The sequence below is a fragment of the Adiantum capillus-veneris genome, chromosome 2 (genome assembly GCF_014529385.1).
Source record: "Adiantum capillus-veneris isolate H3 chromosome 2, ASM1452938v2, whole genome shotgun sequence".
In the NCBI taxonomy this organism is placed as follows: Eukaryota; Viridiplantae; Streptophyta; class Polypodiopsida; order Polypodiales; family Pteridaceae; genus Adiantum; species Adiantum capillus-veneris.
The window spans coordinates 50212641-50231015 of record NC_140932.1 but is presented as its reverse complement, the minus strand read 5'-3'; the positions used below and the strand labels follow the sequence as shown (position 1 = coordinate 50231015).

The 18375-nt window shown below is 39.3% G+C and overlaps 1 pseudogene; it reads left to right on the top strand.

Annotated features, from left to right (window-relative positions):
* Positions 1 to 7658, top strand: part of LOC147462757 (enoyl-[acyl-carrier-protein] reductase [NADH] 1, chloroplastic pseudogene) — a 40593-nt pseudogene extending 32935 nt beyond the window's left edge.
* The last annotated feature ends 10717 nt before the right edge of the window (positions 7659 to 18375 follow it).

The following is an 18375-nucleotide window of genomic DNA, read 5'->3' as shown; positions in this document are numbered from 1 at the left end:
CCTTGAGAATGATCCCCATCACCTCAATGCTACTGTCACTTTCTTCACTCATTGTTGACTCCTCCTCTGAAGCGGTTGAAGATTCACCACTAGAAAACTCATCCTCGGAGGTTTCTAGATCCATGTCGCGTTGTTGACGTATCTTCATGTCGTAAAGTATTGGCCTTCCTTTTGCATCCTTCATCTGGATTATGCCGGTGTCCCAGTCCTGCTTAGCTCTCATAGCCATAAGCCAAGGCCTCCCTAGAATGATAGGATAGCCCTCCCCTTTGTGTGGCATGACAAAGATGTCCACATCTACCTCGGTGTTGAATGCCTTTATCCTAACTGCATTTATGACACCAACACATTGAAATTTTAAATTATTTGCCATTTTGGCTCGGCATGGTACCGGCCGACTCACCTCTAAACCCAAACGGTGCATCATTTTTTCACTCATGACGCATATTTGTGCGCCACCATCGATGTAGATATTGGAGATGTGTTGCCCTTTGATGTAAGCATCCATCACTGGTAGTATGTCGTCTAGATTCCTCCCGGAGATAGCCCCAGCTATCTTTGGCTTTGGTCGTCTCGTGTTAACCATCTTTGTCCATTGTCTCCTCGCCCTAGGTGCTAGGTGGAGTAACTGGGGCAAGGTGATTTTTGGGCCCTGCACAGAAACATCTTGAACCAAATCATATGGTTTAGAACATTCACCCAAAGAGAAATCTACAATGTCAATTTTACGTCGTGACTTGGACGGCTTTTTGCTAGATTCCCCTTTAGTCTTCATCTTTTCTTCCTTTTGGGAAGATTCACCATGCCTAGCACGTTTTACCCCAATGGCATCTACTCCTTTAACCTTGGTCTTATCCTCCTCCACTTTCTCCTTTCCCTTACCTTCAAGACTGATGACGCTTACTGTTTGATTGCCAACTGGTGGTGGGGGTAAGGGTGGAATGAGAGGTTGTGGTGGTGGTGGTGGTGGTTGTGGTTGAATCGGTGGTTGTAAGATTTGCACGGGTGGTGCTTGTCGTGGTGCCCTTGGTGGTGGTGGTCTTGCTCTTGGTGGTGAAACCTGGTTTTGCCTGGCTCCTCTGTTGAAATTTTGCCTCCTTGGTTGTGGACAGTAGTACATGCCATGGCCATCCTCCCCACAATTGTAGCAGTGGTATTCTTGGTTTTGCCTTCGTTTTCCTCTCCCTTGCTCTTGGTTGCGATTGTGTGCATGCCCTTGTTGTATCAAATGGACTGAGAGATTCTCAAGTTGATTGGTGATTCGGTTGAGCAGGTCTTGCTGATCTTCAATTGGTTCTTGTGGTTGAATCCTCTGGGAGACTATTGTAGGTGGTGCTAGAGGTGGTGGGGTCCTAACGGCTTCCTCTCCATTGATATTCCTGGCTTGTAGGCGCAACTTCTTGTCTTTAAGGCGGGCCACTTCAAGTGCTAGCTCATACGTAGCAGGAAACCTTCCCTTCACCTTCTCTTTAAGAGTTGGCCATAACCCAGCCACAAACCGATCCTTCTTTAGGAAATCAGGTGCCCCCTCATCCTCTCTTAGCGATGCAACCCATCGCCCCCATAAATCTACAAACTTTGACTTATATGATGCGTATTCCAGCATACTACCCTGCTTCAACTCTATCAACAATTGCCATAGTTTCTCTGATGTTGTGCCCTCTCCAAAACGCTTGACAAAGGCTGCCCTTAATAAGTCCCACCGTTCCTTGGTTTCTTGTGCCAAGGCATTGTACCATGATCTTGCCTCCACCTTCATTAGAAGTGGGAAGATGCGCAAGCGCGAAGCATCATCATCTCTCGCAGAGATGACACATGCTATTTCCAAGTTGTCTAGAAAGTCTGCAGCATCCTCGCCCACCTTACCAGTAAAGGTTGGAAATGCTACACTTGCCATGATTACTGAGAGAGAGCTAGAAAGACACACTTCTTAACTTGCAAAAAAAATTTTCTTCTTTACAAGGAGGAGTGTATACCCTATTATACTAGGACATAGATTAAAACTTCAAACGGTACATTGCCTTGTACCAAAGGTAAAACAAATGGCTGATCTGATGGCAGAACCTCAAAAAACCGCTCCCCACCCGGCATGGTGTCAATGACGTGCTGGTAGTGAATCTTCAAGTCCAATATTACCTTGATTGAGCGTACACGTGTTGGTATGTGTGATCTGTCTTGAGGTAGGTTGTCTTGATTCATGTGAAGCTTAGAGGTGCTTAGTCACTGTCCAAGCTTGTAGGAGAGGGTGGTGTTCTTTCCTGAAACAAACTCAGTAGATCCCTAGTTATTATAGTGAGAGTGTGAGCCAATGCTTCTGTTATCTGTGCTGCAGCATCAGGTGCGACTTGAAAACTGACTATGATAATTACCTCGGTGACTTGAGTTGCCCAATTCTCAAAGTAGAATAGTGTTGATTCTCTATTGTGCAGAGCTCCTTCCATTTTGTTGTTGTTGGTTGGTTGTAGGTTGCGAACATGGTCTCAACCTTCTCCTTCTTCTTCTTGGCACTTGGCCTATGTATATCCACTGGGTTTGGCGCGTTGGTTGACTCTCCCACTTCAAATCGATTACCGTTACGCCTGGCACTCGAGCTTCGATGGAGATGCGGAGTTCGTCTAGTTGTGCTTGGAGCTCTTCTTCTTCTGTCGTCCAGTTAGAAAATCCTTCATACTCATTCATCCATTCACAATAGTTTAGGGTTTTCAGTCTTGTAAACTGAAGGGTTTCAAGAGCCCTCCTCAGTGGGGGCACCAAATGAGAGGCGGAAGTGAAAAAAAATAGACCCGGTGGCCTCTACACCAAGACTATGCACAAAGGCCTCATCATGGGGAATACACAATAGGGGCACCACCTAGCAAGATATGCGGCTAGGACGCATACATATACACAATGAAGCATGCATAGAAAACAATTTCAAGATTCACGCCCAAATGTGGAATGGGGTGGTTGGAGAATAAGGTGAGAGGAGTGGTGAGTGAGTGAGAATGGGCTCACTACGCGTGCATGTAGTAAGGAAGATAACGAGGTCAGGGATACATGCAAGTATGCTCACTTCTCATACAAAAGGTGGCGAATCCGCACACCTTAAGATGGAAGTAGCAAGATGATAGGAATATGAGAGGGAGAGAGAGAGTGTGTGTGTGGTGGTGAATCCGCACACCTTAACATAAGCAGAAAAAAAATGGCAAGGAACAAGCATATACCATACTCACAATGAGATGTATCCAAAGCGACACAAAGTATGGCACCAAGATGGAGTGTGTTGATTGCTTGCAAAAGATGAATACAATAGGTAGCGTATGGCAGGAAAATGAGAAGGGAACAAGATTGTAGGAGGCATAATGGAGAGATGGGAGTTGATGGCGAGGAATATCATGAGTGTGTCCACCCTTCTTCTTCTTGAAATTGTGCCTTCAACCCTTAATTACAAGTGGTGTGGAGGTGTGGTGCTCATCTTTTGTGCATGGTGATGGTGATGATGATGGTGTTGTGATTATGTGATTAGGGTTCATGCTACAAGCATGTAGCACAAGAGTGTGTATGGATAGGTGTGTGTGTGTGTGTGTTCTCTCTCCCAAGTGAGCTCTCATGGCCTCCTTATATAGGGAAGGAGGGAAGGATTTAGCAATATTTCTATTTGAGGTGAGTGTCCCACTTTGGTGACTAGAAAAATGGGGTGCATGTGACTGTGGCTCCCATCTTGTCTCCTCATTATTTAAAATACTAGAGTCAATAGAGAGAGAAGAAGAGAGAATGTGGGTAGGATGTAGAGGATAGGAGATATTTACAATAGTCTAGCTTTGGATAGACATAAGCTTATTAGGGAGAGAAGAGAGAGGTAAGAAAATTATAAGAGAGGTTGTCGAAGGTGGATATTTGTTAATGAGGATGGATCCTCCAAAAATGGTGATGGAATTACTCTAGACTAGCCAAGACCTCATTAAAGGAGCCTTGTCTCTTGTAATCATGCTTGAAGACTTGTAGAACCATAGCCATTCTAGAAGGAAGAAAAGTGGGGATGGCCTGTGTCACCATTACACGAGAAAACTGGGGTCCACTACAAAAATCATATCTCCGTGTTCATAACTCCAAAAATTCTGAAAAAAATTGAGCTAAAAGTTGAGATCATGAGCTACATCTTTCATGTTGAACGCTCCTTCAGATTCGGGGTTCTTCTTTACTTAAAAAATTCAGCCAAATAATGTATTATTTGTGGCTGCAAAAGTCTTTTGGTGGTCCCCTTTGAGTGGACTTCTCTCTTGCCTTCAAGTGTAAGCTCTTTCATGTGTATGAAAACATGACCTAGAGTTTTGAAAAGATTGGCAATCATCTAGATGGAGGTATTATTGAAATTTAAAAGTGGGGTTGAGGTTTGAAAATGAAAACTAGTGAATAAAATATTTGGTAGAGTGGAATAATATACATACATGAAAAAAATATATTAGAAAATACTAGAATATATATATTTAATATTTTTAAGGTCAAAAGAGAGATCAACAAAGAAAGCTTACTTATTATGCTACATCGTGATTGATTAGCATACGTATTATTTATTTAATAAAGGCTAAAACGTTTGTGAAAAAGGAAGAAAAAAATCAAAAGTAACTTATATAATGGGAAATATTTTGATAAAACGGCAAAACTATATGGAGGGGTTCCCATGCATGGAAAAGCTTTCCTCACTGGCTTCGTTATAAATAGCACTTTGGGTGCTCTGGAGGATTGATTAGGGTAGGAAGGGAGTTCATGTTTCCTATTTTTTGTAGTACCTCCCTTAAAATAACTCTTGTGTTTTGACTTGGCCCGCCGGATTAGAGCATTCGCTAGTGAGGTAGGTCGAAGGGATTCTACTTTAGGAGCCAAATCTTCTCCAAGCCCAAGGATGAAGCAACTTAGCTTTTGTTCCTTTGTCATGAGAGGAGCATATCATGAAAGTCAGACAAACTCTTCATAGTAATCTTCAATAGACCTATTCCTCAGCGTGCAAGAAAGAAACTCATTCATATAAGTGGTGCAGTAGTCTAGGGGAAGATATTTCTCCTTGAGTTGATGCTTTAACTCATGCCAGCTCTGGGTCACCTCAGCTACTTGGTGAGACTGGCAATTGAGCTTCCACCATGTTTTTGTTGGTCCTTCTAGCTTAGATCTCCCCATTAACCCCTAAGCAAGTGCATTGTAACTGGCAAGAGAAAAATAGTCATCCATTTGAATTATCCATTCTTCTAGTTGAGTAGATACATCGTCACCCGCGCCTAATGTGGTTGCACAAATTTCAGCAAGGTCTTCAAATCCTTGTCATGCCCAAACTCCTCTATGAGTGCTACAACAAGTGGCATCTAATTTGGTACATGGACAACTTGAGGTGCTGGTGGTTTTTGTTCATCAAGAAGCATAGGATCCAAACAGTTAGTTACGGGTGAGCCCCGAGAAGCTCTATCTCTTGGGAGTTTACGTGGCATATTTTATGGTTATGGCAAAAAAAATCCACTTTCGTTTAGTGATAGAGTAATAAATCTTACAAATACGCAAGGGTAGATTTACAAAAAAGTCAGACATTTCAAGAGATGGATTCTCCTAAGCACATTCAAAAATTACATTTGGGAAATAATTAATGATAAAGGAAAGCACTTCTTTAGCATTTTGTAAATTCTAAGCTCTTCAATTTCATGTTTTTGAGAAAACTTCCATTGAATCCCTATGGTTAATAGTAATTCAAAATATAGTATTATAGAATTGGATAAAAATTGACTTGCAAGCCCAAATACAATGCTAATTTGTTCCACAAGTGTCCAACAAGCACGTCCATTTGCGGTTACATAAACATTTCCTCTTAAGAAAGATTGGTTATTAATAATTGAAGCTTTCTTCCATAGGTTGGGTCATAAGACCTGTCAATATATTAACACTTGAGACCTTCTCCCAATTTGTCTACCACCATTTCTAGAGAGAGATCATCCAAATCATAGTAAATGGCCCCCAAGACATTATTCTAGCTATATATTGTACTGGGTCTCCTATCTTGATAGCTTATCTTCCTTATCGATAAGTTCTTTTTACATATCTTGATAACTTATCTTGCTTTTCAAAACTTTTTCAACAAGTTACTTACTCACCTTTTTCTTATCTTCTCTTTTCCTTTTTCTTTTTCTTTTTATTTTCCTTTTTCCTTGTCTTTTTCTTTATGCTATTTTTCTTGAGATGAAAAGCTAATTTCTTATGCATTGGTTATGCCTATATTCCCATGATGTAAACCTAAAGTGTCTTATGATGAGTAAAATTTGTTGCCTGTTTTAGCTCGAATTTACCCCGATTTTTTTTTTTGAGACAATGGTTTAGAAGCGTTTGTCAAGAGTAGTCACTAAGAGGAGGCTCTTATAAAACACACCATGCAACAATAAAGTTGGGGGTTGTGGTTGTGGGAAGTTGGTTGCCACAGGTATATGAATGCACATACACACACACCTACACACACAAATATTCTCTCTCTCTCTCTCTCTCTCTCTCTCTCTCTCTCTCTCTCTCTCAATTCCAGTTTGATGATCGCCGTCTACTCTCTCTGGAAAACCACTCAAGCTCCCTCCCCCCCCTCTCTCTGCTAGTTATTTCCAAGCTATGTATCCATAGTGCACCACCCTTGATCTTCCTCTTTTCCCCATGCAGTATTTTTAATCTTCTACACATACACAAACACACACATACACACACACAGAGACCCATCCACCCAGAAACATCCACAGCAAGGGCTTACTTCAATCATCATGAGATCTCTCTCTTCAGTATCTCTCTTTCTCCCTTTCCACCTGTAATTATAGCTGTGATGCATTCCTCTCTGTGACACCTATAGGTTGGCGTAGTTGCAAGCTCCTTCTCTCACAAGCTCCACAATGCCACCTTTGCTTTGACATCAATGTCTATGTCACCGCAACTTTGAGGCTCAAGTTCAATTCACTTCGAGAAGTCATCTTTCTTTGAATCTAATCCTTCCAAGTTCCATAGTTGTGGATCCAAGGTCATTCATACCTCCACTTCATCAAAGCAAGCTGCTGTCCATGCCTCTACTTTTGCAAATGGGACGACAACCACCTATGGTCTAGCCATCAATATCACTGGAAAGAGAGTGTTTATTGATGGAGTAGCATATAATCAAGGTTATGGTTGGGCAGTAGCTAAGACACTAGCTACAACTAAAGCATAGATTCTTTTGGGAATTTGGGTTCTCACGCTTAAATTTTTTAAAAAACAAGCCTTAGGAGGGCAAAATTTGTGCATCTCACAAGCTTCCAAATAGTTCCCTCATGGAGGGTGCCAAGGTTTACCCTCTCGATGCTATATTTGACACTTTAGATAATGTTCCTGATGATATAAAAAAGTAACAAGAGATTACATGCAAGGCATTCTAAGTGGAATATGTAGGACGCAGTTGAGAGTGTGAAGCAATCATAGATATTTTGGTGCACTCTTCAGCTATCGAACCTGTGTTGGCCAAACCTATACCAGAGACTTTGAGGCATGGCTACCTTGCTGTCATTTTAGCATCAAGCTACTTATATGTGTCCCTATTGAAACACTTTGTGCCTTTAATGAATGTTGGTGTATCACCTCTTTCACTTACATATATTGCATCATGTATTACATATGAAAAGATTATTTTGAGTTAAGCCCCTCGAGGGTTATGCATTTCATGTAGCATCTTTCATTTAATAAATGGTTTGCACGGTTGAGTACTCGTTGACTGCAATATTTGTCCTTAATATATATTGTAGACATAATAAAATAATTGAGTGTGCAAAGGATTAATAGTATATAGTGACTATTAGAATCTTAAATCTTATTATTTCCACTTAAAGCAGAAGAGATCCAAAAGATGTTCATTAAATCATGTCTAAGTCATTGAGCTACGATGAGGGTATAATTTCTCATTGCTATTCTGGTATCAGAATTCAAAGAAACACTAGCATTTCATGATTTCCACTTTATTAAGTCAAGTGAAGTATTCATATTAATGAAAGATTGTAGTAGATACTTACATCAATGAAATTTTTTAAAGCTCAAGAACCTCCTTCATATCATATTCTACTAGATCTTTCTAGCTCCAAATAGGATCAAAACCTAGTCCTTTTTAATGGTTAAAACTACATATGGCTAGCAATGGTGCATGATCCATCAAACGCATTAAATATTTTGATTCTCAAAACTAGGATTCAAGAAAGATAGTTTTAGAACTAAGTAGAATGGATGGAAAACGCACCTAATTGGTCCAAACGGTTGATCAATTTCACATCAGGTTTGGTTTAACTTTTTTAGGCCAAGCATTTACCCTTGCTTGTAAATTGCTACCATGTGAAGGAAACCATGCCATTGCTTGTAAATGAATTGCCTTATGAAAGCTATGATGCATTTTTTAGGTCATTCAAATTTTTAATAATAATAATAATAATAGTAATAATAATAATAATAGTACTAATAATAATAATAATAAAATTCTAAAGATCGGATAGCTAATGAACATTACATGAACCTTAACAACTCTCATTATCATCTTCACTTGTATTAAATAAGATTCATAACAGTTTCATTCTAGTGATTTATCAGTCACTCATATATTTAAAGGATATGTTTGCAGTTGTCTGTAACCCTTTAACATTCAAAATTTGGTATAAAAAATCATAAAAGTCCCTCCGATGCAATCAAACTGAATATTTTCTCTTGAGTCTTTTATATAGTTGTATCACTATAGAGGCTAACTAACACTCCTATTCTTTTTGAGTATTTTTTACATAAATTGATTTATCTTAAATACGATGACATTATGTTTTATTTCATAGCCAATATGAGCACAAAATTGACACGCTCTAGATTTGTTAACTAAACATTGGTGAGAGTTTGATAGTTGTGGCTCTCTCCTACTTGTACCTCTATCCACACACACATACCGATACATATATTTTCAGACGCAATATCTCCTCCAAGTACGTACATCAAATATCTCATTCCTCTTTTCATATTTTTCTTTACTTATATTATCTTAGAACCTAACCATCTCTCACATTGTGTTTTAAGCTTGCACCAAATGGATTTTTTTATTGAGATGATTTGACATTAAGATAGAAATACTCACATGAGCTAAGATTCTTTGGGATAGTGGACAATAGTTTCAAAGTAGTCTCTAATTAAATGTACGCCACTTTGTTGTGAAGCAGGTAGTAATTTTTTTCTCTTTAATTCCTTGTCTAGTCCATTGGTCATGTACACAAAGATTCACCAATTTAAGTAGTGTGTATATGCTCATCTTGGTGCATATTTGCCAATTTAGACAACACCAATTAATTGCGTAGATTTGTCAATTTGGCAGCACGCGTGCAGATTCACTGATTTAGGTAGCATACCAACAAAGAAAAGTGTCACAAATTTAAACGATATCGGCACATATTTTCCATAAGGCAGCACAACTACCAATTTTTTTGTTTAGACAACACGTCTCATTGGTGTCAATTTTTCGATTTAAGCAACACCCATCAAAAAATCATGGTGCAGTGGCTGCCAGACACAAGGCACCATCGTAAATTGAATTTCTAAAAAAAGAATTACAATAGCAAATGAGAAGTCACAATTTGTGCAACACAATTACATGGCAAGGCTAAGAGTTTTGTTTGGTACAATTCAAGTACACTCCTTTTTTATGTATACACGTAGCAAATCCTCATTTGTTAGCTTGCTCTGATGGATAAACATATTGTGGTTTAAATCCAAGTCAAAGTAGCGAAGGAAGATGAAGAAAATATGGGCTACTTGCAATATGAACTTCATACCTCTTGCCCCGAACTTGTGAAGAAGATGTTTCCACCATGAATTTCTCATGCATGCTACATGCTTGTTCACGATAGTGTGCTGCACAATAGTAATTGTGGATTCAATTCTCTTAGAGGCCCGGATTGACATTCTTGGCTGATAAGACACATTTTTTATTTCTTTAACTGCAGCCTTCTTTACCATGTAGCCTCTGTTTCTAGTTCTTACAACTTTGAAGAAGTCATGTTTGTTCCCTTTTCCACTGTCCATATATTGGGAACTCTAGCAGGGCATTGAGTGTTTGTTTTATAGCTTTACCATGTGTTATCCACACTATCATTGCAGAACCACATGAATTGTTCCTCTGAGATGCTACCAAGAGCATTATCAGCTCTTCCTTCTTAGGTCCAAATATCCCAAAAGGATGGTGCAATAGCACCTGCACCTGTGTTCTTTATATTCTTTTTGCATTTATTGACTCTAGATTCTAACCAACCTTGACATTGAACCCTACTTCCCTTTCGTATAGGTGTATTGCCCAAATTGTCTTATGAATGTCTATCTCCTCAACCACCAGTCCACCCTTGTGATCCTCGCCTACTTGATCTCCCTCTTTGGTGGTTGCTTGGAGACCTCTACAATTTTGTGGGATGTTTTGTGTGAGATACTCAGGTTGGTGTGAGGTATTCTCCTCCTCACATCCTACCTTCCCAACCTATTTCCGCTTTTTGCCACAACAATATTATCCCCCTCCACTGTTGGTTGTTGATAGAGTGGTGTACCTTCAAGATCATCCTCGAATCTCTTGCAATAGTAGCTAGTCTTGGTGCTCGGCCTTACTATGCCCAACGAGAAAGTTTTTCTGCAAAAGGTTTAGCCCAATGATATCTAACCTCCACAAAAGCAAGTATTATCACACTTTGAAGCAAAGTTTTTGACAAATCATACATGCATGCATCGTACAAGCTCAACATTCCTGTGTTGCCCATGCCTGCAAGCCAAGTCACATGATTGTTTTCAGCAAGGTTAGTAGTCACAATACGTATGTCACACTTCTTGAAACACATTTGTATTTAGAGTCGCCATATCAACACAAAAATAAAATCCACGCTTAAATATTGTTTGCCAATGTTTACCCCAATGAAGTGTTTTCTCCAGCGAGGGTACCGCACATGTCACCAACTTAGCCAACATTCTATTTGCGGCAAGTTATAGTTAGAAACTTTCCCAAAAGCCTACCAAGATTGCATATTTTGGTACAAGCCGGTTTCCTCTTCTTTGCTTCTTGCACAATGCCATAATTCACACATATGGTTGTGCTCATCTTGAAAACTCTTATGGACATATTGCATGGTAGGAATGTGCAAGATCTGCTCCCAATGAAACAAGCAGGAGTGCTCTCTTCTTTCCAAAACAGTGTCAGGACCTCCATTGAATACAACTTGGATACCTTTTTGATTTTCCCTTGCCTCATCCACCATGAATCCTGTGTGAAATCAGCTAGGGAATGTCTGTTGTCCAGCAACACCACATTCATCATTTCCCAGAACATAATTTAAGCCTACATGTCTTCTTCTTTTATGTCGTAGATGGCAATTGTTTGCATCTCTTGAATCCTGCAAGGATAAAAGATCAATCAATGCCACAAAGGAGCGAAGAGGGAGTTTGATCATGTCCTCACATGGCTTACGTGGGATCATAGACATGGGCTGCCATTATCGTCCACCCCACCACTCCACGCATGTGATTGAAGTAAGCCCAGCTTCTTTGTAAGTCCCCATTCCAGTCTTGTCGCATTATATTTACTAGATTAATTCTAGATCTGGGTCCATTGATTGACATTTTGAATACGTGACATCTTTTATTACGGTATGTGGATTGTCCTAGAAACAACATGCCGTGGAAAAACATACACTCGCAAGTATTCTTTAGCCTAAGCATTGAGACACTATGTAGTAGTTGCTTCTGTCATCAAGTGTTTAAATATGAGATGAAAAACAAAAACACAGATTTTAGCCATAAGGTTTTGTAACACAATACGAGTTAAGAAGCTGAAATAACACCTCTGCGTATGGATCAATGGCTGCATTTCTTCTAGTATAGAGAGAAGGTCATTGCTATTCATTTGTTCCCCATTTTCTCAAACAACTACTCTCATTACCATGTGCTTTGCTAGATTCAATTGCAAATGCCTAGGTCCATTGTGGGAGATTCAAACACCACTTGAGACACAAGCTCTCTTGTCTACCGTATTACAGATCGCAAAACTCCCTTTGCAACATGGTTGTGGATTTTGATTGGATGAAGAACCAGGTCCAGTTATCCTCAACACGCAAGTAATAGACAATGGAAGAACACTCTCAAAGCAAAATTGGACTTTGACCACAATGGAAACACCTTAGAGTTCCATTTTTCGAACTCAATGTACCAACATACATAATTGATGTATTTAAGTTCCTAGTCCGCGAAGTCTCGTTTGGATGTTCGTTAATTGCTCTAATTGAGCACAAATCATTTTTGCAAATAAGATGTCTGACACATTTACTTCTCTTGACTACAACCAGATATTTTCATTCTAGAATAAACAGGCTTAATCCAACAAGGGCCATCATACTTTTGATCCATCTCCCACATTTTGGAAGCATCTGGCACAAGGTACAACTCAAAAACACAATCTCCATTGTACACATGTGGAACTTGAATAAACTTCTTCTTGACCAAATACCTAGAAATCAATCGGCTCAACCTGGGGTACTTGTGGCTATTTAGCACAATCCGCTACAATGTACTCTAGGTTTTCTCTACATCGCTTGAACCCGAAGATATGTTTTTCTATTTCTTCTCATCTTCTATCCAAACATCTTGTACTGATTCAAGGCACACAAAAATTGGATCTTGAAGGTTTTTGTTTGAGGGTTGAGCAATAAAACATTCATTTTCATAAGAGGATCTATTAGATAATTCCACCATGGACACATTTGACCTTGAGGACATATCCACATCCAGATTTTCATAAGAGGATCTATTAGATAATTCCACCATGGACACATTTGACCTTGAGGACATATCCACATCCATATTGTTTTTTGTTGCCATGCTCATAACCAAAAGAAATCTTGTAGACAAGGTTGAATCCAATCTTGCAGATTGAAGAGGAAGCCATTGCTAGAAGAATTTCTCAAGAGTATGACCAGATATAATTTGATTGACACCCAGACATCCACTCCTATATTTATTGACCATCCACACACTACAATCCAAACAATGAGTATTTTTAATCTTAACCTATTTATTGAACATCCATCTCTCATTATATCTTTGATTTCCACTCCCTCTCCCTTCTCCTTCCTCTCTCCAAGTCTATATTTTTCACTCTCTAATTGTCTCCCCACTTTTCTCTTGCTCAAACTTCCTTTGAATGTCCTCCTCCATGTATCTATCCATTTAGCTCTCTCACTATCTCTAGTTGTCTCTCCCTCCCTCTACCTTTCACTCTCTTGCTCTAATTGTCTATCTCTCCCTCTACTGCTATCCTTGAATTGTCTACCCCCGCCCATCTAGGTCTTTCTCTCCCTTAATTCCTATTGCTCTCCCCCCCCCCCTTGTATGTTCCCCTCTATCTCTCTCTAAATCTATCCCGTAGTCTCTCTCTCTCTCTCTCTCTCTCTCTCTCTCTCTCTCTCTCTCTCTCTCTCTCTCTCTCTCTCTCTATGTCTCTCTCCAACACACTCTCGCTCTCTACCTACTACTTCCCTTCTGTATCCCTTTTCCTCCATATGCTTCCAACCTTCTCACTCCACCCTTTCTCCCAGTCATTCCACCTCAAACTCTATCACCCATACCCACTACCTAATCTGTAGCTCCCTCTCTATCTCCTCCCCTCTCCCAGTCCTTCTCTCTCAATCATCATACTATCTCTCTCTCTCTCTCTCTCTCTCTCTCTCTCTCTCTCTCTCTCTCTTACACACACTCCATGTTAGCGCTAGCACCCACATGTTGTGTGCGCAAGAGCAAGAGAGAGAAGAAGAATAGTATTTTAACATCATAGAAATTATCCCAAGAAACCTTAAAGAACTATCCGACAAGGAAAGTTGAACTCAAGACCTGTTATTCAAGAGGGAAATACCATAACCAATCTACCACACTTGGGTGATAGAAAGGTTATACCATCTTCCTCTTTCTATTAGCCCCCCCCCCCCCCCCCCCCCAAGAAGAAGAGTATTTTAGCATCATAGGAAACTATCCCAAGAGACCTTAAAGATCTATCCGCCGACAAGGAAAGTTGAACTCAAGACTTGTTATTCAAGAGGGAGATGGCATAACCAATCTACCACACTTGGGTGATAGAAAGGTTATACCATTTTCTCTTTCTATTAGCGTGCACACACACACACACACACACACACACACACACACACACACACACACACACACACACACACACACACACACACACACACACACGAGAAGAAGAGTATCTTCACATCGTAGGAAACTATCCCAAGAGACCTTAAAGATCTATCCAACAAGGAAAGTTGAACTCAAGATTTGTTATTCAAGAGGGAAATGGAATAACCAATCTACCACACTTGGGTGCTAGAAAGATTATACCGTATAAAGAGGCCCTCTTACACCCCATTCTCTTCCTAATGTATACTAATTTAACCATTATATAGACGTTAATATCTCTAGATCCCTCTCTTTTCCTCTCTCCCTAATCACACACCTACAACAAGCAAGCAAATTGATCGCATGCAAGAGTTATGGAGTCTTCCTCTCTATCTTTTCTAATGTGTGTGTGTTTAAGACAATAGGGTGGGTTTGTATAGAAGATTACCTCTTGTGGTTGAGCCCTCTTGCAGTCTTCTTATGTCAAGACCTCTTGGCATACTCCCTCTCTTCTACACCGATTGCTGAGTGAACAAGCTCTCCACCAAAGATTGATTCTGTGTGTGTGTGTGTGTGTGTGTGTGAAGGAGAGAGAGAGGGGTGTGAGATTTGAGAGAGGGTGAAGGAGAGAATATGGTTGTAGGCACAATGGTGAGAGAAAAAGAAGAGAAGGTATACTAAAAAATGCGGCATACCTTGCTCTGTTTCTTTTTTAAGGCGCCCAATTATTATCACTTTTGTTATTGCACTTGTTATCGTGGCTATTATCGTGTGTATTACTTCATCCAAAATTTTTAAAACATTCAAAAAGGAATCCAAGACTAAAAACCTAACCACTATTAGACCACCACTCAATTTGACACTACCTAGTATTAGTTTTAGCCTTTCTATTTGTTTATAGTTATTTTGCTTTTCACATTTATGATTTTTTTAAAGTCAATACTTTAGTCTTTTCTTTTTCCTCTCTACAATTTATCTTCATTCATACCTATTTACTATTCATTTTTTAGCCAATTTATGTTTTTTAAGAATGTTGAATTAATGTCTCTCTCTTTTGCACGTGTGCAGGGTGATTGGGATGGACGTGGCCCTCTGAATGGTTTAGAGTGTGAGCAATGGCTCAAGGATAAAATCCATTGCCCTTGTGCCAAGTGTAAAGTGCAATTTCTTACTTGCAACACACTGGTTTGGAGCATGTGGAGGACAACGAGCTTTGGGATGACGTTCAAAAAGCACTCGAGCCGATGGGAGCATCATTCTACCCTCGCTTCACGATGCTCAAAATTGAAGAGATATAAATTTACAGAATGGTGATTTGCAAAGCTGGGCAACTAGTGTATATTGAGCTTGTGTCAAAGTGGTAGCAAGTACAACCAATAATTCCAAATGAGTGTCTTATCATGGTGCAAAGCTAATCTGTAAATTCAATTAAGCACAAGACTAATATACAAATATATGATGCTGAATGAGCCCATGTTCGAATATGCAAAAATTACGGCTCAGGATGCAAAGGGTTTGGTATCAAATATTGACACAAAACTCAGTACCCTGTAACCTTAGTCTCAATGAAGTATTACAAAATGGTAGCAAAGAGGGGTAAGTATGTGTGCACGAGTAGGGATCGTCGATTAAAAGAAAATGTAAAAGATATGCATGGCTTGCAAAAAATCTAAGTTAGTATTAACTAAAACCCCAAAAAAATGTTGTTCTCCATTAAAAGCAGATTGTTAGTGCATTGGACAACAAAGGAACTCTCTCGATGAAGCGTTATAATTAGAAACACTAAAAAATTTATGCAAAACACTTTGCCAAAAAAACTCAGCATCAAAATTTGCTATGCCATAAGGTCAAGAGGTTAAATATCATGAACCTTGGCTATAAAAGAAGCTTGAATTTCCATTTCCATATATTTGTTGAAGCCACTTTACTCTTGTTCTGGCACAAGGGACATAGCTCATGGAGTAGCAATAGAGAGCGAGAACCTAAACTATCACTCCTATAAATGTCAATAGTAGAGACAGATGATAGGATAATACTCCCAAGATAGATGACTATTGGGACATTTCATACAACATGCTTAGTTAGGACGTCATCCTTTACATTGGAACCAAATACAAGGGATTAATGATTCAAATCCATTGTCATCTCGGGGTTTGGAAGGCGACATAGTTGGAGCAGAAGGAAACATCAAATGCAGCCAACACTTGAACCAACATCTTCCCCATCTTGTCACATAAGTAGGTCAACTTTCCCATCATACCCATTTCATCCCTCAATCTTCACCATCATCTCATGCAGAATTGTTGACACCGTGATGATTGTTGTGTGCATTTTTACTATTATGGCCACTATTGACGCTGTGTGTTGCTTTGAATGTTTTGGGAATTTGGTATTTGGACTGTAAATCTCATAATCGTGCTCAGTGAAAGCGTAATCCATAACGGAACAACGTGATGAAAGCATTTATGAGATGAATGCTCTTGATGGAGGGGGATGCATTGCGTCTTATGGGCTTGCAAATGATGTAGGTGACTGCTTCCTTGGTAAGAAGCAACACCATGGATAACACCAATGATGCCAATTCTTTGGTGGAGGTGCTCTCTTGCTACAAGTGGATTCAATCCCCTCTTTTTCCATCAAATCCATTTTTGAATATGGAACTCATTCCGCTAGTTGCCTAGATTCCCAAAAGACTCAAAGTTTTGATCAATAAGGGAATTGAACCTCTATATATTCAGAGTGGTGAATGTAAATCAAATTTCCAAGAATAAGCAGGAACAATTGGAATCTCACAAGATTCAAACAAATAAAAGTGTTGAAAAGATTCAAGAGTAGAAAAACTCCGAGCTTTGAAAATGCTCTTTCCCAACAGTATCCCATGTGTGCATAGTGCATTGCACGATGATTTCTACATCTCCTCCCTTGAAAAAAACTTGAGTTGAGCTAGATATGGTGCTGCTATAGATAGATAGAGAGAGAGAGAGAGAGAGAGAGAGAGAGAGAGAGAGAGAGAGAGAGAGGGTTGATGTTAGCCCTCTAACTAACATCAATTCTAAATACAACTGCAATGTAATATTTTATCCTTTCTTGAGCAATCTAGACGTCTCTAGCATAGGTTATTGTAATTTATTGATTTTTGGATTTCATTTGTAAATGATTATGTGATTATGAGCCATGCAAAGTGGGGTTAAATGCTTCCAGATTGTATCAGTGAAATTCTAGGCTATAACAGAGTTAAATACTCTTCCCATTTTTGACCCAAAACCTTTGGCTAAGGTATAACACTAGAATGGTAACAGGACACTTTTATGTCCTTGGACACTTTTGTGTCCTGTTAAGTGACCATTTTGCTTGAATTATTTGACGAGTATGAAAATGAATTTCTAGGTGCTATATATCCACAAAGTTACCTTATGAGCTGAAAAAAACTTAGCATTTTTTGTTGAGTATCGATCTCACCATTAACCTTACTCTTGCACAATATTTTTGAACCTAAACTGTGTGAAAAAACGGGTCCTGTTTTTGGCTTTTTTTCAATTTTTGGCAACTAGACCACTCTAAACTTCATCTTTGTGAGGTTAGATGTCTAGAGGTTAGGCCTTCATAGTTCTCAACATGTTTTGATGCTTGTAGGGAGAGATAAATGTTAAAATTGAAAGTTATGACCAATTTACAAGAATTGCATAATCCTGTTTTTTGGCCAAAATTAGCACTTTTATGATTTTTTTGGTGGCTTTCTTGATATCCAAATTCAATTTTGATTGTGTAAGTGTAATGTATAACATAAAGCTAATCTTCCTTGAGTTTTGGGGGACCTAATATGCTATATAGCATACTATATGATGATGGTTCAGTTTTTTGATTGTTGAAGAATACGATACATTTTAGAGTAGCAAGTATAAATTTCTCAATATTGCTAGTTTCTTAGGCCAATTGTGTGTATTTTGTAGGTAGTGACCATATCTAATCATAGACTACAAACATGGCTAGATATTGAGTAGTTTCTATGGGTTTCTAGAGGTCATAATGCTAAACCCAGTTTTTTCATGTTTGCTGTATTTAGCACTTTATCAATGCCCCCAAGGTTCCAATTGTAAGAGATCCATTATCCTTTTGACATGCTCCATGGCTCCTTTTGAATCCACAGGCCCAAGGGGAACTAAGAAAACATGTATATAGTATCTGTATTGAGCGTGA